This window comes from Rhinopithecus roxellana, chromosome 13, assembly GCF_007565055.1.
Source record: "Rhinopithecus roxellana isolate Shanxi Qingling chromosome 13, ASM756505v1, whole genome shotgun sequence".
In the NCBI taxonomy this organism is placed as follows: Eukaryota; Metazoa; Chordata; class Mammalia; order Primates; family Cercopithecidae; genus Rhinopithecus; species Rhinopithecus roxellana.
The window spans coordinates 13,824,971-13,852,264 of NC_044561.1; the positions used below are offsets into that span (position 1 = coordinate 13,824,971).

At 50.6% G+C, this 27,294-nt stretch overlaps 1 long non-coding RNA gene across 1 annotated transcript in view; it reads left to right on the forward strand.

Moving 5' to 3' along the window:
- LOC115892960 overlaps window positions 1-27,294 on the forward strand; it is a 36,084-nt gene that overhangs the window by 2,044 nt on the left and 6,746 nt on the right. The window contains exon 2 of the long non-coding RNA XR_004052922.1: window positions 4,980-5,084. This is a non-coding gene — a long non-coding RNA (uncharacterized LOC115892960). The remainder of the gene's footprint in view (window positions 1-4,979; window positions 5,085-27,294) is intronic.

Sequence of the window (27,294 nt, forward strand, 5' to 3'; positions counted from 1 at the left end):
GTTCCAGGTGGCTGGAATTCTGGTCTCTGTGGACACTAGGAAGGAGATGGGGAAACAGACTCATGTAAATGAATGGGGTGGGCCTTGCCCGTCACAGTTGAGTGGGCTTTCCTGTAGGGTGGGGTCAACGAGCAGGAGGGCTGGAGGAGGCAGGGACAGACAGATTTGGTCTTCCTCTGGCTACAGGGCGGAAGGAGTGGAGGCAGGGAGGCCAGTGGAAACACAAGGCCAAGCAAGGCATGGTGAGGTCAGGCCCAGAGCAGTGGGTGTAGGAATGGAGGGGAGGGGGTGTGCCCCACAGGGGAAGGGGGAGCTGAGCAGAAGGAGAGGAGGGGCAGAGGAGGGGAAGAGGGCAGTGCCTCCTGCCCATTCCACAGCCTGGCCAAGTCCTCACTCCTTTCCAGAGAGCTTCCCCCTTCCCTCCTCTCCCTGACCTCAGATGCAACTACCCCCAGCCCTAAGATAACATCAGAAGGGCTCGGCGCAATGGCAAAGGCCTGTAATCCCAGCACTTTGGGAGGCCGAGGTGGGTGGATCACCTGAGATCAAAAGTTCAAGACCAGCCTGGCCAACATGGCAAAACCCTGTCTCTACTAAAAAATATTAAAAAATTAGCAGGGCCTGGTGGCAGGTGCCTGTAATCCCAACTACTCAGGAGAATCACTTGAACCTGGGAGGTGGAGGTGGAGTGAGCCAAGATCACACCATTGCTCTCCAGCCTGGGCAACAGAGCAAGACTCCATCTCAAAAAAAAAAAAGGATAATTCCAGATAGGCATGAGATTTTGGGAACTCTTTGGCATTCCTGCATTACAGCACTTACTAATTCAATGGTGGCTACCATCTATAGAGCACTTTCTGTATTCCAGGTAACACACAAATACACACACACACAACTTCATTTTAACCTCACAATAGCCTAGCAAGGTAGGCACATGGCCTCTGTTTTACAGATGAGAATCTTGAGGATTGGAGAGGCTAAGTAATTTACCAAAAGTCACGCCGCTAGTCAGAGAGGGTCTGGGTTTCACTAAATTAGCTAATCGAAAGTGCTTATACTAGTGCTTGCCATATAGTAGGCACTCAATAAATGTTAGCCACACCACAATTTTTTTTAAGAGACAGGACTGGGGCCGGGCACGTTGGCTCACGCCTGTAATCCCAGCACTTTGGGAGTCCGAGGTGGGCAGATCACGAGGTCAGGAGATCAACACCATCCTGGCTAACACGGTGAAAATACAAAAAATTAGTCGGGCGTGGTGGTGGGTGCCTGTAGTCCCAGCTACTCGGGAGGCTGAGGCAGGAGAATGGCGTGAACCTGGGAGACGGAGCTTGCAGTGAGCCGAGATCGAGCCACTGCATGCCAGCCTGGGTGACAGAGCGAGACTGTCTCAAAAAAAAAAAAAAAAAAAAAAGAGATAGGATTGGGCTAGGTGTGGTGGCTCACGATTGTAATCCCAGCACTTTGGAAGGCTGAGGCAGGCGAATCATAAGGTCAGGAGTTCAAGATCAGCCTGGGCAACACGGTGAAACCCCATCTCTACTAAAACTATAAAAAATTAGCTGGGCGTGGTGGCAGGTGCCTGTAGTCCCAGCAACTCGGGAGGCTGAGGCAGGAGAATGGCGTGAACCCAGGAGGCGGAGCTTGCAGTGAGCCAAGATCACACCCCTGCACTCCAGCCTGGGCGACAGAGCAAGACTTCATCTCAAAAAAAAAAAAAAAAAAAAAAGATAGGATCTTGCTATGTTGCCCAAGCTGGAGTGCAGTGGCTATTCACTGGTGTGATCATGCACACTACAGCCTCTGACTCTTGGGCTCAAGTAATCCTCCTGCAGAGTAGCTGGGACTACAGATATGCACCACCATGGTTGGCCCTTCCACTATTTTTGCTAACATCATCAGCTAGATCTGTCTGGTTGCAGAGCCCATGGTGCTCTGGGAGGCCATTTGAATTTATCTTGTCCAGTTCTGAGAGTCTGTCATCTGTTTATCTGCCCCACTGAGCTGTGGAATCCTGCAGAGCAGGGACCAGATCTTGTTGGTCTGTGGGTCTTGAGCGCCCCTCATGGGGAAGGCACAGAGTGCATGGTCAGTGATGGTATGGTTTGTTGAAGGAATGAACAATGTATCAAGTTCCTATGCCTCTTAGAATCATGGGATTTCTCCAGCCATGTTTATCCCTTAGCATGATGGAATTTCATTAGCCATGTTTGTTTCTAAGAATCCTGGGGTTTCTCCAGCCATGTTTGGCCTTAGATCATGGGATTTCTCTATGGAGGAGCTTTGGTGATCACTTCAGACAGGACACTTTCTGGCCCATAATCCAGCTCCTACCAGCCATACCCTCCTCCTTGTCCCAGGCCAGTGCCCCCTCCCCATCCCCAGGCCAAATCTGGAGTCTCCACGAAGAGCTCACTTGTGTTGTCCTGGCCTCCTAGCGGCTGGACAGACTCCCTGCTCAGGCTCAGGACAAGCCCCACCTCCCTGCCAGTCCCTCCAGCCACCTGCATCTGCCCCTGACTGCGCTGGGGTGTGTCAGTCTCCTCTCTGAGCCTCTGTTTCCTCAACTGCAAAATGAGGAGGATCATTTCGAACACTTTTAGTTCAGCTTTGTCAGTTTGCTACCAGGATCCAGCTGGGTGGAGGATCCTTGTGTTACTCTCTCTTCCTGCGTCTCTGTGGGGTTCCTTGCAGCTTCCGGGGGGAAGCGCATGTCTCTTCACAGCCACTAGATGGCACCAGCAGGTCACCCGTCTCCCTGCAGGCTGAGCTCAGGAGGAATTCCACCTGTGAGGTTACACCCTAAGGACCACAGCCATCTCCCTCCTCCCACTGGTAGAAGCCCCCGAAGATCTGCCGGGGCGCAGGCAGGATGTGCAGGAGTTAGGGACAGGTGTAGGGGTCGGACAAATTTGAACTGGGGAGTTCTGAGCCAGGCCCTGCTCTTAGAGAACATCCTGGATCTCTGCTTGGCAGTTAATTATCTGGGTGACCCTGGGCGTGTCATAGGATCCCTTTGAGACTTCAGGTTCTTCCTCTGTGAAACAGGGCACCAAGTCTCTTCTCCTGTGCATCATGGAAACGGAATGATGCTGGGCACGTAAAATGTCCATTCTGCCTCCAGGCACAGAGCAAGCTTCCACAAGCATTAGCTGCCACACTAGTTATTAGTGTTACTTTGTAATTTGGTATTATGTCTCAGAATCTCCTCTGGGAGGAGCCTTAGGCAGGATGCCCAGAGATCTGGGTCTGCAATGGGCTGTTCTCTCGCTGTGTGACCTTTGGCAAGTCACTTCCCCTCTCTGGTCCTCGGCTTGGCCTCCGCCAGCCTCAAGAGGCTGGGAGTATCATGGAAAAATAAGGGCTTGGGAATCAGACAGACTTGGGTGTGAATCCCGCCCACTTCTCCTCTTCCCAGCTGTGTGGCCTTGGGCTGCTCTGATAATTCCCTAATGATTTGTGTGACTATTTGTTTTAAGTCTGTCTTCCTGGTTCTCTGGGATGTTCCACAAGGGCCAGGCTCATGTCAACGTGGCTCACCTACATAAACTCAACACTCAGCTCAGTGTCTGGTACAAGTAGCTGCAATAAACAAGGGCGATTCATTATCAGTGTTACTATCACTGTATACATTCACTCAGCAGCAGCAGCAGCAGCAGCAGGCCCTGTGTTCAGAGTTTCCTCGGCACTCTTTTTTTGTTGTTGTTGGGTGGAGTTTCACTCTTGTTGCCCAGGCTGGAGCGCAATGGTGCGATCTCGGCTCACCGCAACCTCTACCTTCCAGGTTCAAGTGATTCTCCTGCCTCAGCCTCCCGAGTAGCTGGGATTGCAGGTGCCTGCCATCATGCCTGGCTAATTTTTGTATTTTTAGTAGAGACAGGGTTTCTCCATGTTGGTCAGGCTGGCCTCCAACTCCTGACCTCAGGTGATCTGCCCGCCTCAGCCTCCCACATTTCTGGGTTTACAGGCGAGAGCCACCACACTCGGCCCCTGCACTGTCTTAATAATCCTCCATCTGTTTTATGGGTGAGGAGACTGAGAGCCAAAGAAGTTAGGTTGTTGCCCAAGGTCACACAGCTAAAAAGTGACAAGCACTGGGCTTAGAAGCTGAGCTCCATGACAGCCTTGTGTGAACGGATGTGGCAAGCTGAGTGAGAGTCCTCCAAAGATACCCGTGTCCTAACCTTATCCAGCAAAGGGAATTCTGCTGATGTAATTAAGTTAAGGATCTGCAGATGGGGATAGTATCCGGGATTGGCCAGGTGAGCCTAATGTCCTCACAGGGATCCTTCTATGAGGGAGGCAGGCATGTGGCAGTGGGAAAAAAAAGATGAGACGACCGGGCACGGTGGCTCATGCCTGTAATCCCAACAGTTTGGGAAGCCAAGGCGGGTAGATCACCCGAAGTCAGGAATTCGAGACCAGCCTGACCAACATGATGAAACTCTCTCTCTACTAAAAGTACAAAAATTAGCTGGGTGTGGTGGCACGCACCTGTAATCCCAGCTACTTGGGAGGCTGCGGCAGGAGAATCACTTGAACCCAAGAGATGGAGGTTGCAGTGAGCCAAGATTGTGCCACTGTACTCCAGGCTGGGCAACAAGAGTCAAACTCCATCTTAAAAAAAAAAAAAAAAAAAGCAAAAAAGAGAGAGAAAGAGATGAGACCGAGGAAATGGGAGAAAAGACCATGGGATGTGGGAATGAAGAAAGCATCGATTCTATCTTGAAAGACAAGGAAAACCAGCCCCGCTGACACCATTAACACAGTGACACTAGTTTTGGACTTCTAACCTCCAGAATTATAAGGTAATAAACATGTGTTGTTTTAATTTACCAAGTTTACAGTAATTTGTTACAGAAGCAATGAGGAGAATAAGACACAGACAAGTGAGATAAAGCATAAAAAACACCTGGTATATAGTTGCCGCTCACCAAATGCTCTTTCCTTCCCAGCACTACCCCATTTTCCTTTTCCAGCTACAACAGAATGGCAGAGAGGAAAGGAAGCTCCGGGATCTTCCATTTCAGCCAGCCCATTTTACTGAGGTGGAGCCTACCCAGCCAAGGAGAAGGCTGCCAGAGGTAGGGAATGGCCCCTATCTTGCAGAGGTGAAAGGGGTCCAGGGAGCGATCTTGGGGGAAGGTCCTGGGTTGCTTGGTCTGTTCTAGTGTCTAGCACTGGGCAGCCTGGGTGAAGTCACCCAGTCCAAACCCATTTTCCAGGTGAGGAAGCTGAGGCCGGTCATTGCCTGAGAGATCTGCAACTTGCACCCCAAGCTGACAGGGTGTGTGCAGGCCTGGAGCCCTCATGAGTCCTCCTATTCAAAGGCCCTTCCCTCCCCCTCTTGAGCACTGCTCCTCCGTGTGTATCCATTGCAGACAGGGGCCAGCGGGGTCTGGGAAAGCCACATCAGAAGCCTGCCCAGCTGTGGTGGGGGAATGGGAGAGCAGCTCCTTGGAGGTCTTCAGCCTGGGAAAAGTCCAAGGCCTTCCTGTTCCCGCCCACCCTGCTCCTCCCAGGCGGGTCTGGTCCAGACAGCTGTGAGAAATCCCCTGGAGGCAGCATCCCAGTGGAGCTGGGAGGAAAGAGGGGCCCAGAAAGAATGAACTTGATCTCTGATCCCCAGCCAGTTGGTAGCATTATCCTGGATTATCCTAAACTGAGCCTGGAATCCTGGGCTTGTGTGACAGACCAAGGGGCCCCACGGGCTCTCCCTGCTCAGGCAGCTGGAGACACAGGTAGCACCGTAACATCCAGCGACACAGGCACGGTTCTTTTCTGTAAAGCATTCACACCACTGCCAGCCTTGATTCTCAAAACAGCCCTGCCAAGGAGAGGCTGTTATTGTTCCATTTTACAGATGAAAAAACCAAGGCTCAGGGCCGGGCGCGGTGGCTCACGAGGCCGAGGCAGGCAGATCACCTGAGGTCAGGAGTTCGAGACCAGCCTGGCCAACATGGTGAAGCCCCATCTCTACTAAAAATACAAAAATTAGCCAGGTGTGGTGGCGGGCATCTGTCATCCCAGCTTCTCGGGAGGCCAAGGCAGGAGAATTGCTTGAACCCGGGAGGCGGAGGTTGCAGTGAGCCGAGATCGCAACATTGCACTCTAGCCTGGGCGACAGAGCAAGACTCCATCTCAGAAAAACAAACAACAAACAAACAAACGAAAAAAGGCTCAGAGAAAAGAGGGGACTTTCCAAGGTCAACGTCCCATGGTGGCAATGCTAGAACTCCACTAGCTCCGGGACCTAAGCTCTTGTGGGATGACCTTGGACCTGACTCTAGCATGTTCTAGTGGCAGCCTTGCTGTGGGACCTTTAGCAGACCCCTTCTCTGAGCCTCTGAGTTCCCATCTGCAAAGGAGCAGATAGCAACCACGTCTACTTCATGGGGGCACCGTGTGGACAAAGGAGTGAGCACTGTGCCTGGCACACGGGAAACACTTCACTATTGCTCACCCTCACCATCACAGCATGGGTTACTGGATCACTGCGAATGATACTGAGTGTGCACTGGGCATCAGGAACCCAACGGACAAAAGTCCTTGCACCATAAACAGGCAATGCAGGAAGTGAGGGAGTGGCCACCCCGGTCCCTGGAGGAGGAGCCCGCCAGGTAGAGGGAAGAGTAAGTGGGGTGGGGCTGCCTGGAGTGTTCAAGCCACACCAGACAGGCCAAGCCAAGTCAGCCGAGCAGTTGGGCAAGGCCCAGTAGAAACCAAAGAGATGGTGGGGGTAGGACTAAGCCTGCAGACCACGGTACCCACTGGTGGACTTCAACTTCCAATTTCATGAAATGGGGCCATCGCAAGGTGGCCTCATTGTCAACAAAACCCACAAGGCCTAAAATAGGCCCTTGGACCCTGGGTCACCATCTGAGAAATGGAATGGTCACGAGGCAGCCACTGTCCCCCACTGGGGACATTTTGTTCTTCTGGCTGAGACCCAGGGAGTCCCCAGGGGCACACTGGGATTGCCCTGCTGAAGGGCTCTGCAGCTGAGGTCCTCCTCTGCTGTGGCTCTGAAGCTGTCTGCAAAAGCTATGTAGCCTGCTGCTCTGGTGTGGGTGCAGGGCCCCTCCCAGGCTGCCCTCCTGCTGCATGCTGTGTTGAGGGGAGTGTGAGTGTGAGCGTGGGCCCAGGCGCCTTCTTCCCACTCATCTCACTCCTAGGGCTTCCGTTCCATCCTTAGACATTGGGGTACAGTAAGCAACTGCTCACTACCCCACTCCAGGAGTGCCCTGGGTGAACAATCAGCTCCTACCTCTCTTCCCCACCCTCAGGATGCCTATGGTAAGGCTGTAGCTGCTGCCATCAGCCCTTTGGCTTCGTTCAAGGAGAAGGAATATCTGCCATCCATCCATATCCTGGTCTTCTGCCCTCCCACCTGTCTATCTGCTTGCTTGTTGGTCCATGCATTTATCTTTCCACCAACCTACCCAGTGATTTCACTCACATATCCATCCATCCATCCATCCATCCATCCATACGTCCATTCATCTATCCATCCATCCATCCACCCATCCATTCACCATCCATCCATCCATCCATCCACCCATCCATCTTTCACCCATCCATCCATCATCCATCCATCCATCCATCCACTCATCCATCCAGCATTTATCTATCCATCCATCCATCCACCATTTATCCATCCATCCACCCATCCAACCCTCCATCCATCCATCAATCCATCCACCCATCCATCCATCCACCCATCCACCATCCATTCACCATCCATCTATCTATCCATCCATCCATCCACCCACCCATCCATCCATTCACCGTCCATCTATCTATCCATCCATCCACCCACCCATCCATCCATCCATCATCCATCCATCCATCCTTCTATCACTCCATCAATCCATCCATCCACCCGTCTACCATCCATCCATTCATCCATCCACCCATTCATCTATCCTTCCATCCATCCACCTATCCATTCACCATCCATCCATCCATCTACCCATCCATCTATCCACCCATCCGTCCATCATCCATCCATCCATCCATCACTCCATCAATCCATCCATCCATCCACCCATCCATCTATCCACCCATCCGTCCATCATCCATCCATCCATCCATCCATCCGTCACTCCATCAATCCATCCATTCACCATCCATCCATCCATCCACCCATCCATCTTTCACCCATCCATCCATCATCCATCCATCCATCCATCCACTCATCCATCCAGCATTTATCTATCCATCCATCCATCCACCATTTATCCATCCATCCACCCATCCAACCCTCCATCCATCCATCAATCCATCCACCCATCCATCCATCCACCCATCCACCATCCATTCACCATCCATCTATCTATCCATCCATCCATCCACCCACCCATCCATCCATTCACCGTCCATCTATCTATCCATCCATCCACCCACCCATCCATCCATCCATCATCCATCCATCCATCCTTCTATCACTCCATCAATCCATCCATCCACCCATCTACCATCCATCCATTCATCCATCCACCCATTCATCTATCCTTCCATCCATCCACCTATCCATTCACCATCCATCCATCCATCTACCCATCCATCTATCCACCCATCCGTCCATCATCCATCCATCCATCCATCACTCCATCAATCCATCCATCCATCCACCCATCCATCTATCCACCCATCCGTCCATCATCCATCCATCCATCCATCCGTCACTCCATCAATCCATCCATCCATCCACCCATCCATCATCCATTCACCATCCATCCATCTATCCATCCATCCATCCATCCATCTACCCACCCACCCATCCATCCATCCACCATCCATCCATCTATCCATCCATCCATCCACCCACCCATCCATCCACCATCCATCCATCCATCCATCCATCCATCCATCCATCCATCCACCCATCTATCCACCTTCCTTCTTTCCATGCATCCACCATCCATCCATCTTCCTTCCTTCCTTCCTTCCCTCCCTCCCACCCGCCTGCCTGCCTTCCTTCCTTCCTTCCTTCCTTCCTTCCTTCCTTCCTTCCTTCCTTCCTTCTTTCTTTCCTTCTTTCCTTCCATGCTCTGAAAAACCACCAGTCTTTCTGTCTGATTGCTATTGGTCCATCCTCTCACTCATCCAGCCAGCCATTTATCCATCTTACACTCTCTCTCATCTACCTATTGGTCTTCCCCAAAACATATCTCTCTGCCTGTCAATTGGTCTATCCATCCATCCACCCGCCTACCCTCTTGCCAACTTCCCATTCATCCTCCATCTATCCACCTTTCTCCCATTCATCCATCTCTCCACCCCACTTCCCACTGGTCTGCCAAACAACTTATTAGCCTGTCTGTTGTTTCATCTGCCCATTCATGGGACATTTATAGAGGCCTATCCTGTATGTTCAGCATTGTAATAATAGCTGCCAATAATAGTAAAATCTACCAATCACAGAACATTTGTTTTACGTCAGGGAATTTTCTACCTTCTCACGTTAACCTATCCTCATTTGACAAATGAGGAGAAAATGCTAAACAACTTTTATTTTTATTTATTATTATTATTTGGAGATGGTGTCTCACTCTGTCACCAAGGCTGGAGTGCAGTGGTGCGATCTTGGTTCACTGCAACCTCCGCCTCCTGGGTTCAAGCGATTCTTCTGCCTCAGCCTCCCGAATAGCTGGGACTATAGGCACGTGCCATCACGTCCAGCTAATTTTTTGTATTTTTAGTAGAGACGGGGTTTCACCATGTTAGCCAGGATGGTCTCCATCTCCTGACCTCGTGATCTGCCCACCTTGGCCTCCCAAAGTGCTGGGATTACAGGCGTGAACCACCACGCCCGGCCGCTAAACAACTTTTAATAGACAATTGTCAAACTGATTCTAGCAGTGACTTTACAAGGTAGATACAATCGCCATTTTGCAAATAGAGACTTTGTCGTGCAGTTTGCCTGAAGTCACATCTCTCATGAATGGCAGGCAGGATGTGGACCAAGTGTTCTGACTCGAATTCAGCACTCCTTCCCTCCGACCACCACTGCCTGAGCTCTGGCATGGGCGCCAGATTTCCAGTCCTGGCTCCTGCCATCCTGGGGTGTGACTGAGTACATCAAGTCAGGCTTGGGGCCCCCATTTTCTTGTCTGGAGGTTGGAGGAGTTGCTTTTGAAAGGCCAGGATTCCTACAGCTCTTCCTTTGCTACTTCCTCTGCCTCCTCATGAAAAGCCATGAGCGCCCAGGAGAGGAGCTGGGCTAGGGGAGCTCTGAGTCTCTGACCTTGGACGTGGCCTGGCCCCATGTCGACCCACTCTGACCTTTTCACTCACTCACTCACTCACTCACTCACTCACTCACTCAACAAATCTTCACTGAGTGTGTACAACAGGCCCTACCCCTGGGGGTGCCATTTCTTACCATGGCTTCAGGGCTAAGTAACACCCAGCCAAAGAGAAGGCGGCAGGCCCCCTAGGAGAGGAAACCACATCTGCCCACCAGCTTGCCTGGGACCTCAACGCTGCCCTTGGTTTTCTCATCTGTGCAATGGGCTAATAATGGCCACCTCAGAGGATCCAATGAAGGAACATACATGTGGACCTGCTCAGCATGCCCTCTCCTCTCCCTTCCCTAGGAAATAATGGGGCTGGCTCGAGCAGTTTCCCCAGGGGGACTGGTGGGTCGACTTCTGGAACAGGGGCCCTGTGAAATTGCACGCAGTGTTTGATGTGTGTGTGTGTGTGTGTGTGTGTGTGTGTGTGTGTGTATGAAATCTTCCACCAGGAAGCTCCTTACCTTTCATCAGACCTTCTGGGTGTCCATGACCTTGTTCCTCATGATTATAAAAATGATTGTTTGAGTGTTGACTCAGTACAGTTCTAGGTTCTTAGTACTCCTTGCCTCATTTATCCTCAATAGACAGCAGACCAGATACTGATGGAGCTCCAGGATCCCAAAGCCTCATTGTCTGGGATTAAATCCTGGCTCCATCACTCCCCAGCTGTGTGCCCTTGGGCAGGTTAGCTAACCACTCTGTGCGTCAGTTTCCTCAGTGTTAAAGAAGGATGACAATAGTATCTGCTTCCTAGGGTTGCTTGGAGGATGACACACGGGAGCAGAGCTTAGAGCCATGCCTGTCACTGAGCAGCACTCCATAAGTAGGATCTGTTAAAGTAGATGAGGAAACGGAGGCTTGGAGAGGTGAAGGCATTTATCTAGGGTCGACCATTGAGAAGAGAGCCGGGACTCGGATGCAGGTGGTCTGACATTGGAGCCCTTGCCTCAACCGACCTGCCCTATCTATGTTCTCTAAAGGACCCTGACCTCATTCCATCCTTGTCCCAGTTCTGGCATACAAAGCTCTAGATTTTATTCTTGTCTGAGCCAGGCAAAGTAGGGGGCACTGGCCTGGATGGTCTCTGAGATGCTCTGCCATTTCTGGCATTGGAGGCTTCTCTGCAGGAGTCTCAGTCTGGGGGCCGTGTATCCAGCAGGCTGACATGCCTCCAGAGAAGCTGCAGAGAGCAGGAACACGTGAGAGCCCTGAATGTGTGTGCAGCCCCTGCCCCCCAACCCCCAGCCACCCACAAGGTGCAGCTCCCAAGGCTCCCTGCACAGCCTCCAGGGGGAGGCACCCCCGTGGGCGCTGCTCCCTCCCAGTGCCATGTGACACCAGTGGGTGGTGTGGGAGGGAGGAGGAGACGGGCTCCCCCGCTGACTGACAGCTTTCTCTCTGGGGAAGGCAGGGAGCTCCCGAAGCTGTGGTCCTCGGCACCGGATGGCTTTTAACAGACTAGAACACAGAGACATGATTTGCTGGGCCATTTCCTAGCTTTGTGTGCAAGCTGGGCCAGCATCTTCATTCCCCAGGCCTCACTTTGCTCATCCACAAAATGGGGACAATGGCTCCTTCCGCGTGGGGCTGTGGTGAAGGTGACAAGTGGAAGAGGCTGTGTGTGGAAGCCCCAGCCCCTAGCAGGCTCTCAAAACTACCAATTCCTCCTCATCCCTGCTCCTCTCTGGAGGCTGAGAGGGACTCAGGCCTGAGACAGGAAGTGCCCTCCTTCAGCATCTTGTCAGAGGGACAGGAGTTTACCTGTGGCCATGACTTGGGGCTTGGAGTGGACTGCGGTGGCCTGTGGAAGAAATCTCAGTTTCTCTTCTTCAGGACAGCTGCTCAGGGCCCCAACTCTGTGCCTGTCTGAGCTCAATGAATGGACTCAAAACCCACTCCAGGCCTTGGTCTGCCCCTTTCTCAGCGGGATCTCTGAGACCTGTACCAGCTTTAACATCCCGTGAGCTCGGCGAGCATAGAGAAGCCTTCACGGCTGGGGGGAGCGGGTCTACTGGGCAAAACCAGTGGCCGGGGAGGGAGAAGTTTGGGGAACCTTCTCCACATTTGTTGGGGGAAGCAGACAAATACGTGTCCATATTCATTGAACTGCATATTTGCTTATTTAATCTCTCCTTCAACAAATACCTGTGATTACCTACTATGTGCCAGGTTCTAGGTGCTGGGGAAACAGCCATGAGCAAGACCACTGCTTTATTCTGGTGGAGGCAGTTGACTCCAGAGAGCAGATTATGATGAATACTATGAAGGAAAACCAGGTAGGGGAAGGAGATGGGGAGTAACTGGGCTGCTCGTGAGGTGGGAGGGTCAGAGAAGGCCTCTTCCAGGGGAGATATTTGAGCAGGACCCTGATGGAAGTCAGCGGGGAGCCACATGGACAATCAGGGCCAGTACATTCTGGGAGGAGGGCATGGTACGTGCAAAGCCCAGGGCTGTAACCACTTGGTGTGTTTGAGAACCAGCAAGAGGGCACTGCGGCTGGCAAGCAAGGAGCCGGGTGGGGTCAGAGAGGGAAAGGTGGGGGCAGGGGATGGTAGAGAACCTGGCTCAGGATCCTGGGCTTCAGGAGCTGGGGAGGGGACCCTCAGGCCATCTTGCTTTTGGAGCTGGGGAGAGGGGACATTCTCTGGGATCACTCCTCTGAGACCCCGACCCCAAAGGCAGTAACAACTTGAACTTAGCAGATAGACAAGAACACACTCTTGGAATTCCGCGTTCGGCCAGATGTGGTGGCTCACGCCTGTAATCTCAGCACTTTGGGAGGCCAAGGCGGGTAGATCATCTGAGGTCAGAAGTTCGAGATCAGCCTGGCCAACATGGTGAAACCCCGTCTCTACTAAAAATACAAAAAATTTGCTGGCCGTGGTGGTGGGCGCCTGTAATCCCAGCTACTTGGGAGGGTAAGGCAAGAGAATCACTTGAACCTGGGAGGTAGAGGTTGCAGTGAGCCGAGATCACACCATTGCACTCCAGCCTGGGCGACAGAGCAAGACTCTGTCTCCAAAAAAAAAAAGAAAGAAGGAAAAGAGAAGAAATTCTGTATTCAACCAAAAAGCCCTAAGGCAATAAGAGGTCCTCAGGCCCAGCCCCCTTTGTTCACACAGCCCACGTTGCAGATGAAGAAAGTGAGGCTCAGAGAGGAGAACCAGTTTCCCGAGGACACCCGTCCCCATGGCGTGCCTGAATCCAGGGCACGCGTTTCCTGCTTTGGCACACTACGGCTCCTTTTCAAAACGATGTTTGTGAAAATTAGTCTCAGTAAAGACAGCTAAGAAGGATGGGTTGGGGATGTTTTTAGCTGCCTGTAAGCCAGATAAAAGGTTCTGTTGTTGCAAAAGTGCTTTTCTTGGGTTTGCTATAAGCATCCGTTATTTTCAGAAATTATCTAGCCTCACTAAGTAGAAATGATGGGTTGCTTTTTGAATTCGAGATGAAGACGGGTTTTTTTTTTTTAAATGTTGTTGATGGTGGTTTATTTATGACAGACTCTTTTCATACCCTGAGTGTAATAGCTTAAATTTCAATGAGGCAGGGACCACTTTTTTTTTTTTTTTTTTTTTTTTTCATTTATGCAGCCCTGGCAGAGTAGGTACCTTTTTAGCATTTACTGAAAAGGAGATTTTTTTTTCTGAATGGCCACTCAGAAAACTACAATTGTGCAGTCCTCTATATTCACATGTAAGTGGATAAGCAGATAGTAAGTTGAATGAATGGATAAATAAATTAATTAATTAATTGGAGCCCAACAAGGCATGACTTTGAGTTACAAGTAGCCAGGAACCACCAGTTTGAGATCTATGACTAAGGTAAGGAGGAAAAGTAGTATTTTAAGGGGAAGATCAGAAGGTGAGGAAACAGCCGAAAAGTTGACAAAAGAAATTCCAAATTTGGGTTCCTATACTCTGTGAATAATGCCAACACCCCCCTCCAGACCTAAGCTGCAGGCACAGCAAAGCTAGAGGGGCTCGTATTGTTTTTCACCAGGTTATGCTGCTTAAGAAACAACCTCGATCTCAGTTTCTTACAGCAATAAATCTTTATTTCTCCCCCATGTTGTGTGTCAGTGGCAGGGGGAACCGCTGCCACAAGCTCCAGTCCAGGCTGTGACCAGAGTCAGGCCGGCTCCACGTGTCTCTCATCCCAGGGCCCAGGGCAGGAGTGCAAGGCGGTGGGAGGAACTTGCAACACCTCTCAAAGCCTCCGCTGGAATCCATCACGCTGTCACACAGGCCCACATTTTGGGGGAAAATAATGTCACGCAGTCAAGTCAACATCAATGAGCAGAGCTGGTGATGAACAGTTGCTAAACAAAGATGCAATTTACTACCAGGATTTAGGGAACTGTGAGTCCACGGGAGTTAAACTGTTCTCAGAAGGGCCTTGGGGTTCCTGGGGCCTTTCCAACCACCTTGGGGCACAGGGGAGGAGGGAAAGAAAGGAGTCCAAATGAGCAGGATTCCAAGACTCCTGCCTTCAACATCACCACCTCCGCTTTATCTGTTGGATTGCCGTGTATGTTTTCACCTAAAAGCGGCTTTAAAAAATGGAAAAAAAAAAATGACCTGATATTAACACAATTCTCTCATATTGCAGAGATGAAGATCAAAACCTCAAAAGGAGATAGGCATGAATAGGCCTATGACAGGCCTACCTGATCAGTGGCAGAGCTGGGACATGTACCCAGTAGGAGCCATCTTCATATGGCACCCCCAGTCAGTATGTGTTCACATAGTCATTCAACAAACATTTGCCACCCAACAACTTGGCACAATTTCGGCAATCATAGCATTCTCTCCCATCCATTCTGTATCTTGATAACCTAATTTGTGCTTGATTCATTTGTTCATTCAACAAATATTATCTGAGGACCTCCTATATGTCAGGCTGTGCTATAGGCACTGGGGATATTTATTTATTTATTTTTGAGACTGAGTCTTGCTCTGTTGCCCAGACTGGAGTGCAGCAGCATGATCTTGGCTCACTGCAACCTCCACCTCCTGGGTTCAAGTGATTCTCCCGCCTCAGCCTCCTAAATAGCTGGGACTGCAGGCGCGTGCCACCACGCCCAGCTAATTTTTATATTTTTAATAGAGATGGGGTCTCATCATGTTGGCCAGGATGGTCTCGATCTCTTGACCTTGTGATCCACCTGTCTCGGCCTCCCAAAGTGCTGGGATTGCAGGCATGGGCTACCGCATCCGGCCAGCACTGGGGATATAGCAGTGAACAAAATCAGTGTTCTGAGCTTTGAGATTTACTTTCTTTCTTTTTTTTTTTTTTTTTGAGATGGAGTCTCCCTCTATCACCCAGGCTGGAGTGCAGTGGCCGGATCTCAGCTCACTGCAAGCTCCGCCTCCTGGGTTCACGCCATTCTCCTGCCTCAGCCTCCCCAGTAGCTGGGACTACAGGCACCTGCCACCTTGCCCGGCTAGTTTTTTGTATTTTTTTTAGTAGAGATGGGGCTTCACCATGTTAACCAGGATGGTCTTGATCTCCTGAGCTTGTGATCCGCCCGTCTTGGCCTCCCAAAGTGCTGGGATTACAGGCTTGAGCCACCGCACCCGGCCGAGATTTACATTCTAGGGGAGACACAAATAGTTAATAAAATATTTGTTTTATTTATGTGTAATGCAATAGGAGCTATGAAGAAGAAAAGCAGAGAGGGGGAGTAAACAGTGCCCGAGGCGTTATTTTGGATGGAGTAGATAGGAAGTTCTCTTTGAATAGATGGGATTTAAGCACAGATGTAGGTAAAGTGACAGATGAAGCTGCATGTGTATTTGGAAGAAAAGTCAGTGGGCAAAGCAGGTACCAAGGCCCTGCGGCTGCCTGTACCTGTGTTGGAGGCACAGCAAGGAGATCTGGGTTGAGGAGTAGCAGATGAGACCAGAGATGTACCAGGGCCTCGGAGGTCTGGAGAAGGAGCTTGGGTATGTTGCTGGGTGAAGTTGGAAACCTTCGGATGGTCTGGCTCCGGTAGAGGTGTGACCTGCCTTGCATGGGTGAGGCACGGAGAACAGGGAGAACCAAGAAGCAGGCTGCAACCACGTGCTGGTGGGTGGGTTGCTGGTAGCTCAGAGGGGTTGGAGGCTGCTTTCAGTATGCGGCCAAGACGGTCCTAGCCAGACTCCACTCCACAGAGGGCAGACTGTCGGAGGGACCGAGGACAACCCTGGGGGTGCCAGCCTGTTGCTGTTCTACTTGCATCTGATGCAGCCAGGGAAGCAGCAGCAAGGCTGAGGCTCAGAGGGGCTGACACCAGCCAGGAGGCAGGGTAGTGCCCATCTCCAGCAGCAATGGATAGTGGAACGGTGCAGTCCCTCCAAGGTGGTGCCAAGGCCCTGAGGGTCTCTTTGCTGGAATCCTGCCCTTTGCTACTGGCTGGGATGCCAATGCATCCCAGTGCTGGCCTCCCAGGAGCACTAGGATGATGAGCCGCTGATGCTCAGGACCCAGCTGCAGGGCCACCAAATTCCTTCTTTCCATTAATCTCCCTGCCCCATTTCTCCCTTGCTAAGTTAAATGGGCCCTTGGAGGGTGGATATTCTTTTTCCTGTTTTATTTTTGCCTGTGATGTAAGCTCAGCTGAACCATCCCTTCCCCAGGAGGCCTCGCCAGGGGTCCTCTACTAAGAGCCAGCTCCACTGTGCCCCTGATAGCCCTTGCTAGACTTGTGATGGTCCCTTTACCTGCGTGGTTATTTGGCAACTATCCGTCTGTCCTACTAAATGATAAACTCCCCAGCAGCTGTCTTTCACTTTGGGGGCGAGCTGGAGGCTCCCCATTGTCTTCCAGACTCCAGTTCATCCCAGATACACAGCAGGTCAGTGGATGTGAGTCCCCACCTTGGGGTATCTCAGGTCCTGCCTCCAGGTTCAGGACCTGATGGGCAGAACAGAGCCAGCTGTCTTGAGACTGGGGGGATGCAGAGCTGAAGACCCCATTCCTAAGTATTCCAAGAGCCCAGCCCCTAGCCAGGAGGGATCAGGGTGCGGCAGGTGTGCCTGACTGCTGTCACCCATCTGCCGCGTGCCTGCTCTCCGTTAGGTGCTCAGTGTTTCAGAGAACTCAGGGCAAAGACACTTCAGAGCAGTCAGCGGCCCTGCAGCGACCACAAGGAAGTCTGCAGCCTATTCTCAGTGCACCACGCCACAGCTCAGGGGTCTTGAGGGATGTCATTTTGGGTTTTTGCTCTGACCTCATCTCAGGTTCAGGGTTTCACCTCCGACACTTTGCAGCAGGTAGGTAGGAAGGGCCCAGCTACAGGCCAAAGCTCTTTGTGGAAGAAAAAAAAAAGTCTGGCCAATGACCTGCAGGTCTCTGTAAACCTAGGCCCACCACCTAGCGAGAAAGAGGAGTTGGCAAGAATGGGAGAATCAAACCTTTTCTGGAAACATCAAGGCTAAGAGAGATATTAGGGTCTGGTTCAAGCATCTTGGTTTACAATTGGGGAAACTGAGGCATTGGGAAAGGGGAGAGACCAGAACCAGACTATGCAGCTCAGCTGCTCCCAGTTCCTGTGAGTGAGAGAATAAAGGTTTATTGTTGTTTTAAACCACTAAGTTTTGGGGCAATTTGTGACTTAGCAAGAGCTGACTAATATAATCACCACCTTATCCTGCCAAGTTTGGCTCGAAAGGCCTTTGGCTGCTTCTCAAAATCAGAGTGATCCCTAAAGAATGAAGATTTGTGCTCACGGAGGCTTTTAGAAAGGCTGTCCTCCAATGTGGATGATCGTGTTGTCTCACAGGGAGTTTGGAGTTGATCCTGAGATAATGGGGACGACACGGGGAGCAGAGAGAGAGATGGACACAGCCAGGGAAGAGGGTGCAAAGAACCTAGATCTGAGAGTAGGGGCTTGAGGTGGGCCTGGCCTCTGTTGCTTGCTAGCCACACGTCTCTGATGAATGACTCAGCTCCCTGGGCCCAGGTTCTTTGTCTAATACTCAGCTGACAGTGCTGTTACGAGGTTGACAGTCTGTTCCCCCAACAGCAGTCAGAAGGATCTAGTTAAATTGCAAATCCGATCATGTCATTCCTGTGCTTGAAACCTGTTAGCGGCCGTCACGTTGTCCGGATAAAACGCAAGGCCCCAGCTGGCCAGCACCACAGCTCAGCTATGCCTCCCTCACCTTTCCCACAACGCCTCCCACCTTTCCCGCACGCAGCTCTCTCCCACTTGCTAACTACCCCGCAACCTCCAGATCTCACCTGGAATGGGAAGCCACCTGACCACTTCAGCTGCTCCGTGTGCCTATCATCATTGCCGGTGTGTTTGGGTGATAAACCATAAATGTCTGCCTCCCCTGTGGGTCAGTAAGTGCCACAGGGGCAGGGCCCCTCTGTCTCATTCCTGGCTATAGGCACAGCATGGTCACATTGTAAGTGCATAAGTGCTTGTGTGGAATGAATGAATGAATGAATGAGCACACAAAGGGTGCCTAGTACTGTGCAAATACTTGGTCATGTCCACTCCTCCCTCCCCTGATTCCACACAGGCTGCAGGAGCTCCATGGGGTCTCAGGACTCAGGCCAAATAAACCTTACAGGCACAAATGCTGACAGATTTTCATTGTTATTAACTTTGGTTAAGCACTGGATATTGGGGTGACTAAAAATGAAAGTTTTCCAAAAGGAGATGCCTGGGTCCCACCCTCAGAGATCCTGGTGCACAGATTGAGGGTGCACTGGATATTGGGGTGACTAAAAATCCTCCAGGACAAGCCTCAGAACCACTGCCCTGGGTAGTGAGGAGACCAGGGGCCTGGCATAGCCCTTCTAGCCTGGGGACCAAGACCGTCTCATAATCTACGACTACTGGGCTATAAAAAATGAGAGAAATGTTCCAGATTCTGCAGTAAGGACTTCCCTTAATGAACTCGGGTAATCCTCAAAAGAGTCCTATGAAGAGGATAGTATTATTATCCCTATATCACGGTTGGGGAGACTGAGGCAGGCAGCTATCAAGTCACTTGCCCATAGTTACCCAGGTGGCAGAGGCAGGATTTGAATCCTAGGAGGTCTAGCTTCAGGGTACAGTTGCCCATCCACTGCCCTAATTGGTGGAGAGGGACTGTGGAGAGGAACCCGCTAACTGCTCTCATCCTAAAGATTGCTTTCCCATCCTCTGAGGGGTCAGTGGGGGCGGGGCTGCTGCCTGTTCAGTGTCCTTTCTGAAAAAAACGTGCCTCAAGGGACCAGTGGAGCCAAGATTAGACAATCTCAGCCCATCCATTTTGGGCTGGGCTCCTCAGACATCCAAAGCATTCCCCTGGTGCTGGAGCCCATTGTCAGCCTTAGGAAGAGACGGGTCGCTATGGAAACCTCTGGACTGTACAGACGTACAACCGGCTGGCTTCAAGAAAACCTTTTCATAGTTCTGTCTCTGCTGCAAGGCAGCCGAGGGTCCTCTTGCTAATCAGGTCCCCTGTTTGGACATAATGTCAGGTTAACTCCCAGTGCTCAGCAGCAGCCTGGGTGCACCCTCCCCTTGTCCCACCTGGCACACAGAGACAGCCTTTCCAGCCCTCCCGTGGGAGAGCACATTGGTGGGGGAGGTCTGCTGATGATTGATGTGTGGGGTTGAGTCTTTAATTAAAGCATTCATCATGTGTCAGTCAGCAGAAAAGAAAGTTCAGCTCTATGCCAGGGTCTGTATCCTGATCATCAACTCAAGAGCCGTTTCCCATGAGGGGGTGCGTGACCTTGTCTAATAGCTGCACTGAGATCTTTTGGAGACTTTTCCAGTCTGCTTCTGAGCTCTGCATAGGACAGCATGGTGTCAGTGTGCAGCCCTGGCCATGGGACCACACACCCTCACAGCCGGCGCTGGGCTAACCGTTAATGACCATCAGATCTGTGCTTTTCAACCCTGGCACCCCGTTGGCATCACCTGGGCAGCTTTTAAAAAATACCTATGTCTGAGCCTCACCCCCATCCAATTAAATAAAATCTGAGTGGCATCCTGGCCAGGGTACTTTGTAAGAACTCTGCCTGTGCTTCTGAGGTGCAGCCGGGTCTGAGAACAAATCTAACCCACTCTCTGTACAGATGGGGAAACTAAGGTTTCAGGAGGAGAAGGGATGTGCCCTAGGCTTCCAGGTAGTAAGGCACTCAGAGCGTGCAGAATCAGATCTCCATCCCACTGACCATCCTCAGCTCCAAAGGTGGGATAGGTGAGAAAATGGCTCAGGAAGGGGAGGTGGGCGGCATCATGGGGCCTAGAACCAAGGAGAAAGGGAGAACACGAGATGCTGTCATCACTGTCCCAGCCAGGGGTGTGGGGAGCAGTGCAGGAGAGCCAAACCTCAGCCCCATTACACCCTTTTAAAAACCATGGAAGAGTGATATAACTTTCTTCTCTCTCTCTCTCTCTCTCTCTTTTTGAGACAGAGTCTGTCGCCCAGGCTGGAGTGTGATGGTGTGATCTTGGCTCACCTCAACCTCCACCTCCCCCGTTCAAGCGATTCTCCTGCCTCTGCCTCCCAAGTAGCTGGGATTACAGGCACACACCACCACTCCTGGCTAATTTTTGTATTTTTAGTAGAGTCAGGGTTTCACTATGTTGGACAGGCTGGTCTCAAACTCCTGGCCTCAAGTGATCTGCCTGCCTCAGCCTCCAAAAGTGCTGGGATTACAGGCGTGGGCCACGGCACCCAGCCTGAGTGACATAACTTTCTAGTGAAGGTATACTCACAGGCCAGCAGCATCGGCATCACCTTGGACCTTGTCAGAAAGAATCCTTTCTTTCTTTCTTTCTTTCTTTCTTTCTTTCTTTCTTTCTTTCTTTCTTTCTTTCTTTCTTTCTTTCTTTCTTTCTTTCTTTCTTTCTTTCTTTCTTTCTTTTCTTTTTTTTTTGAGATGGAGTTTCTCTCTTGTTGCCAAAGCTGGAGTGCAATGGCACGATCTTGGCTCACTGCAACCTCCACCTCCCAGGTTCAAGGGATTCTCGTGCCTCAGCCTCCCGAGTAGCTGGGACTACAGGTGCACACCACCACGCCTGGCGAATTTTTTGTATTTTTAATTGAAATGGTGTTTCACCATGTTAGCTAGTTTGGTCTTGAACTCCTGACCTCAGGTGATCTGCCCAGCCTCCCAGAGTGCTGGGATTATAGGCGTGAGCCACCGCGCCCGGCCAGAAAGAATCTTAAATCTGGAACTTGTTAGAAAGAAGCTTAAGTCCACCTCAGACCTATTGAGTCTGCACTTTAACAAGATCCCAGGGCGATTCATATGCACATTCAAGCATGAGAAGCCCTGTAGCGATGAGCACTGGGAGGAAGCTGCAACACATGGATTCTGGTTGTATGACCTTCAGGAGGCCCTCTGCACTTATTGCAGCCACGATTTCTTCATCTGTGTATGGGGATAACTGAACCTCGGTCTTTCCACTCCCCATCAAAGCTGGAAGGACCAGAGATAGGGAGTGGATTGACTGAGTTCACATAGCAAAAGCATGGCAGAGCTGCAGTTAGCAGCAAGAGCAGGGCGTCCAGCCCTGCATTGCCTCCCTGTGGTGGGGTAGGTGGGTGAGAGGGGGAGGAGAAGTTGGGGGGTGCTACAGATATAACAAACACTCCAACAGGCCTCCAAATTCTTTTGCTATGCCAGTTTGCCTAAGCAGATGCATTGTTAGAAATCATATCTTCCATCTGGAAACCCCGGGAATTTGGTTTCCATCCCATGTCTTCGCGATCTAAAAAAATAACAAAAGATATCAAAACAAAAGTTTGTGCCAAGGAAGAGAAGTCATTTGAACTAGAGAGAGAAGAATGATGTGTCTGCCTTCCTCCTCCTGACTTGTTCTTGGCAGAGTGTGTGGGCAAGCCTGTGGCTGCTGTGCCTCTGTATGCATGCATGTTGTGTGTGCTTATACGCATGTGTGTGCAAGCGTTTGTATGTCTGTGTGTGCATGGCTGTAAATGCATGTGTATGTGTGTATGGTGTTATGCATTTGTGTATATGCATTATGTGCATGTATGCATGTGTGATGACAGAGGGTAGACATGTGCATGCATACCATGCATGAATGTGTTCATGCAATGAGCATGTATGGGGGTGTATACATGTACATGTGTACATGTGTGTGGCACATGCCTGTGTGTTCATGTGCATTTTTGTATACACATGTGCCAATGCATGTGTCTGTGTGAGCATGCATGCACGTGGCTTTGTGCCCATGATGTGTGCGTGTGTGTTAGGTGGCATGGGACATTAGGTGACTTAAAGCTTGAGTTCAGGAGTGGTAGAGACGTGGAAAGCCCAGGAAATCCTTAACATTCAAGAATTTAACATGCAGTGTTGAGTCGTTTCAAACCAGTCCGTGGCTGGTACTAATTCGTAATTTTGCTGGGGCAAAAATGTCAGCGTGGAACTGAGCTAGTGAGTGAGGCCAGCTGAATACCCAGCAATAACCACAGCTTCTTTCTGGAAAATGACCTCAGAACTCTAATTGCTAGTGCTAATAATGGAGAGAAAGATGAAGATGTCTGGGACTGTGTTGGCTTTTAATCTGAAAAGTAGGAGCAAGGAGTGGATTAAAGAGTGGAGAGTTGAACTTGGCCCTGGCTTGAATCTTTGGCTCCAAATGAGCCCACCATATGCTGCTGTCAGTGGAAATCAGGGAAAGTGATTCCCTACGCAGCTCAAGAGAGCCTCTGGAGCCAGCAAGGAACAGCTCAAGTGAGATTGGAGGCTTCAGTTAATAACTGTGGAAATGGCTTTGGTCCCGTTCTTATAGTCGTTAAATATTCAAGATAGTAGCTTAACATTTCAGTTACACTCTGCTCCTTTTAAAGATGGATAGTTTATGCAGAAGACAGTATTTCCCAGCGAGAGATTCTTAGAGATCTTGTCTTATTTCATGTGAATGTTAAGGGCTCACAGTAATTGTAAGTATCAGGAAAAAATGGGGACACAGGTGCGGTGGCTCACGCCTGTAATCCCAGCGCTTTGGGAGGCCGAGGCAGATGGATCACTTGCACCCAGAAGTTTGAGACCAGCCTGGGCTACATGGCAAAACTCCATCTCTACAAATAAAACAAAAACTAGCCAGGCATGGTAGTGCATGCCTATAGTCCCAGCTACTTGGGGAGGCTGAGGTGGGTGGGAAGGGATCATTTGGGCCCAGGAGGTCGAGACTGCAGTGAGCCGTGATTGCACCACTGCACTCCAGCCTGGGCAACAGAGCAAGACCCTGTCTAAAAAATAATAATAATAAATAATAATAATATTTTAATAGCTCATTGATATTGAAAGCTGATGGTATGTTGGTACTGAGCCAAGGGCTTTTATATTAAGTAAAATGACACTTACATTAAGTAGAATAATAAGGTTCTTCACTTCTAGGAGTGTTTTCTGATAAAACTCTATAAATCCTTAAGAGGCAGCTAAAAGTGTCACCTCCTCTGAGAAACTTTCCTATTCGTGTTAGCAATTACATCCCTTAATTGTAATGCCTGTCTGTTTCCCTCTTGCCCCCCTAGATTCTTTGAGAACTTTATTCATCTGCTCCAGCACCCAGAGCCGCCAGGGCCCAGAGAGAGCTCTGTGTTTGTGGAGTGAATATTAAATGTCCTATGAATTCCACTCCCCGCCCTTTCTGGACCAAAGCCTTTGTCTCTGTCCACTTCTCATTTGAGATAAAATTGATTTGGGACTTTTCGAATTCAAGTTTAACTTCTTATAAAAACACTAGAGAGTTGAGAACATCCTCTCTTGGAGCCCGAGCTCCGTCTCCAACAGGCAACACGGTGGGAAGCCAAGAGCCTTGGACGGCAGGACAAAGGCTGCCCCGCAGCCCAGGCTCCGCTCGGTCCACTGCAGTCTCCCCTCCCAGCCTTCTCCTTGGAGATCACCATCTCTTCTGATGGTCATACCCCTCTGCCTACGCCCGGGTCCCAGCCCTTCCCCTGTCTCCAGTGTCCCCTCTCCAGCCGTCACCCCTTCCTTCTCCCCAAAGCATCCTCCTCCTTCTCTTCCTGATCTTTCTTAACAGCATTTCAGTGAGTTGAAGTCTCGCCCTCTTAAAGAATGGTGATAATGCTAACAGCCACCCTTCTAGAACACCTCATTCCCTTCTTTTTCACCATCATGTCTCTTTCAGTTTTACAATTATGCTTATTGAAATTTCCTTTTTTTTTTTTTTTCGAGATGAAGTCTTGCTCTGTCATCCAGGCTGGAATGCAGTGCCTTGATCTAGGCTCACTGCAACCTCTGCCTCCTGGGTTCAAGTGATTCTCATGCCTCAGCCTCCCAAGTAGCTGGGATTACAGGTGTGTGCCTACCACATCTGGCTAATTTTTGTAATTTTTAATAGAGACGGAGTTTCACCATGTTGGCCAGGCTGGTCTCGAACTCCTGGTCTCAAATGATCCACCCGCTTAGGCCTCCCAAAGTGCTGGGACTCCAGGTGTGCGCCACTGCATCTGGCCCTTATTGAAATTTGTTTGTTTGTTTGTTCATTTGTTTGTTTTCGAGACGGAGTTTTGCTCTTGTTGCCCAGGCTGGAGTGAAGTGGCGCGATCTCAGCTCACCGCAACCTCCACCTCCCGGGTTCAAGTGATTCTCCTGCCTCAGCCTCCCGAGTAGCTGGGGTTACAGGCATGGAGCACCACGCCCGGCTAATTTTGTATTTTTAGTAGAGATGGGATTTCTCTATGTTGGTCAGGCTGGTCTCGAACTCCTGACCTCAGGTGATCCACCTGCCTCAGAATCCCAAAGTGCTGGGATTACAGGCGTGAGCCACCGTGCCCGGCCTGAAATTTTTTTTTAAAGAAAGAAAAGAGGCCGGGCACGGTGGCTCAAGCCTATAATCCCAGCACTTTGGGAGGCTGAGACGGGCGGATCACGAGGTCAGGAGATCGAGACCATCCTGGCTAACACGGTGAAACCCCGTCTCTACTTAAAAAATACAAAAAAACTAGCCGGGCGACGAGGCGGGCGCCTGTAGTCCCAGCTACTCGGGAGGCTGAGGCAGGAGAATGGCGTAAACCCGGGAGGCGGAGCTTGCAGTGAGCTGAGATCCGGCCACTGCACTCCAGCCTGGGTGGCAGAGCAAGACTCCGTCTCAAAAAAAAAAAAAAAAAAAAAAAAAAAAGAAAGAAAAGAATGCTTCTTGTATTTGTTCACCACCCGCTCCTCTTCCCACGCAACACAGCCTGTCTCCACAGCCTGGGTTCCAAGCCTCCAGTGACCTTCGTGTCACGAGCCTAGTGGACACCCTTCAACCTGCTTCTTGGCATCTTTTGATGCTAGAGACCACTTATTTCTTCTCAAAGCTTCCCCTGCCCTCAGCTTCCAGGACCCCACCATCTTGTTTTCTGTCCGTCTCTCCTTTCTTCCTCCATCCCTCCCCTCTCTGCCTTTCCCAAAGTCATGGCGTTCCTCCCGGTCCTCCTCTCGCTGTATGGCTTAGTGGTCACCCTCTCCATGGCTGATGGAACCCCAGATTTTCCCTCTGGTCAGCCTTCTCTCCTCAGCTTCAGACCTTTACAGCCAGGCGCCTGTCAAGCAATTGCACTTCAAGGGTCCCTGGGAGCCCCAAATGCCGCACAACACAGATGTGACTCACCTCCTTGATGCTCACCTCATGGGGCCTTCCAGTGTGCACTCTCTCCTCTTGGAGCCCCAGCTGAGTGGGCGCATCACCATCCACCAGCTTCTCACATGGCAATCTTGAGCCCCACCTTTGCCTCCCCACCCAATGCCACGCCCTCCACCTAGGAGATTCCAGCTCTTCTGTCTCCCTCCTCAAATCCGACCCCTCATCATCCTCATGTGGGCTCTCCAGTGAGACTCATGCCATCAGCTCCCACGTGGATAGCTGAAATCCCCTCTCCCGGCCTCCTTTCAAACACCCTTCCAACCCACTCCCTGCAGCCAGAGGGGGCTTCCAAAAGGTGTATCTGATCATGCCTCTTCCTTCATTCATCCGTCCAACTCCTGATATATTTATCCAAGACCTACTGTCTGCCAGGCACTACGCTATGCTGGGAGAAGTGTGTCTTAGTCTTCTGTAATTCACATTTTAGCAGAAGAAACATATCATAAGCACATTATAAGAAGTCAAGTGATTAGCCAGGCACAGTGGCTCATGCCCGTAATCCCAGCACTTTGAGAGGACAAGGCGGGGGGATCACCTGAGGTCAGGAGTTCGAGATCAGCCTGGCCAACATAGTGAGACCCTGTCTCTATTAAAAATAAAAAAATTAGCTGGGCGTAGTGGTGCATGCCTGTAATCCCAGCTACTCGGGAGGCGAGGCTGGAGAATCACTTGAACCTGGGAGACAGAGGTTGCAGTGAGCTGACATTGCACCACTGTACTCCAGCTTGGATAACAAGAGTGAAAAAAACCAAAAAAAACCCCAAACAGTCAAGTGATGATCAATACTGTGAGGAAAGAGAAGGCAGGCGAGTGGGGAGAAAGATGGATTAGGGAGGAATTTTCAGTAGAGAGGTCAGGGGAGGCTTCACTGAGTAGGAGACATTGAGCTGCAATAGGAATGAAGTGAGCAAGTAAGCCAGCACGGTCCCTAAAGGAAGCACATTCCAGGAAGAGAGAACAGCATGTGCAAAGGTCCTGTGGCAGCTGGATATCTCCAGTATTTCAAGGACCAGTAGGCTTTTTCCTTCTGTGCTCCAGCTACACTGAACTTCCAGTAGGCACTGTCTTGCCTCCAGTCCCTTGCACATCCATTTAGAAACATCCTCATTCTTCTAGTTAGCCTTTATGAATCTGTTATATTCAACTCCAGTATCATCTCCCCAACCAGGGAGGTTGGTCCAGAACCTCACCCTGGCTCAGTTAGAGGCTCCTCCTCGAGCTTCCACAGCACCTGGTATAGCATGGACAGATTATATTGCAATGGACAGTTCAGGGGCTGCTTTTTGGTTCTTTGTGGAGCAGAGACTAATTCATTTCTGTATCCAGAGATTCTGACAATGAAGAAGGCTTTGGTGAATGTTCTGAATATGT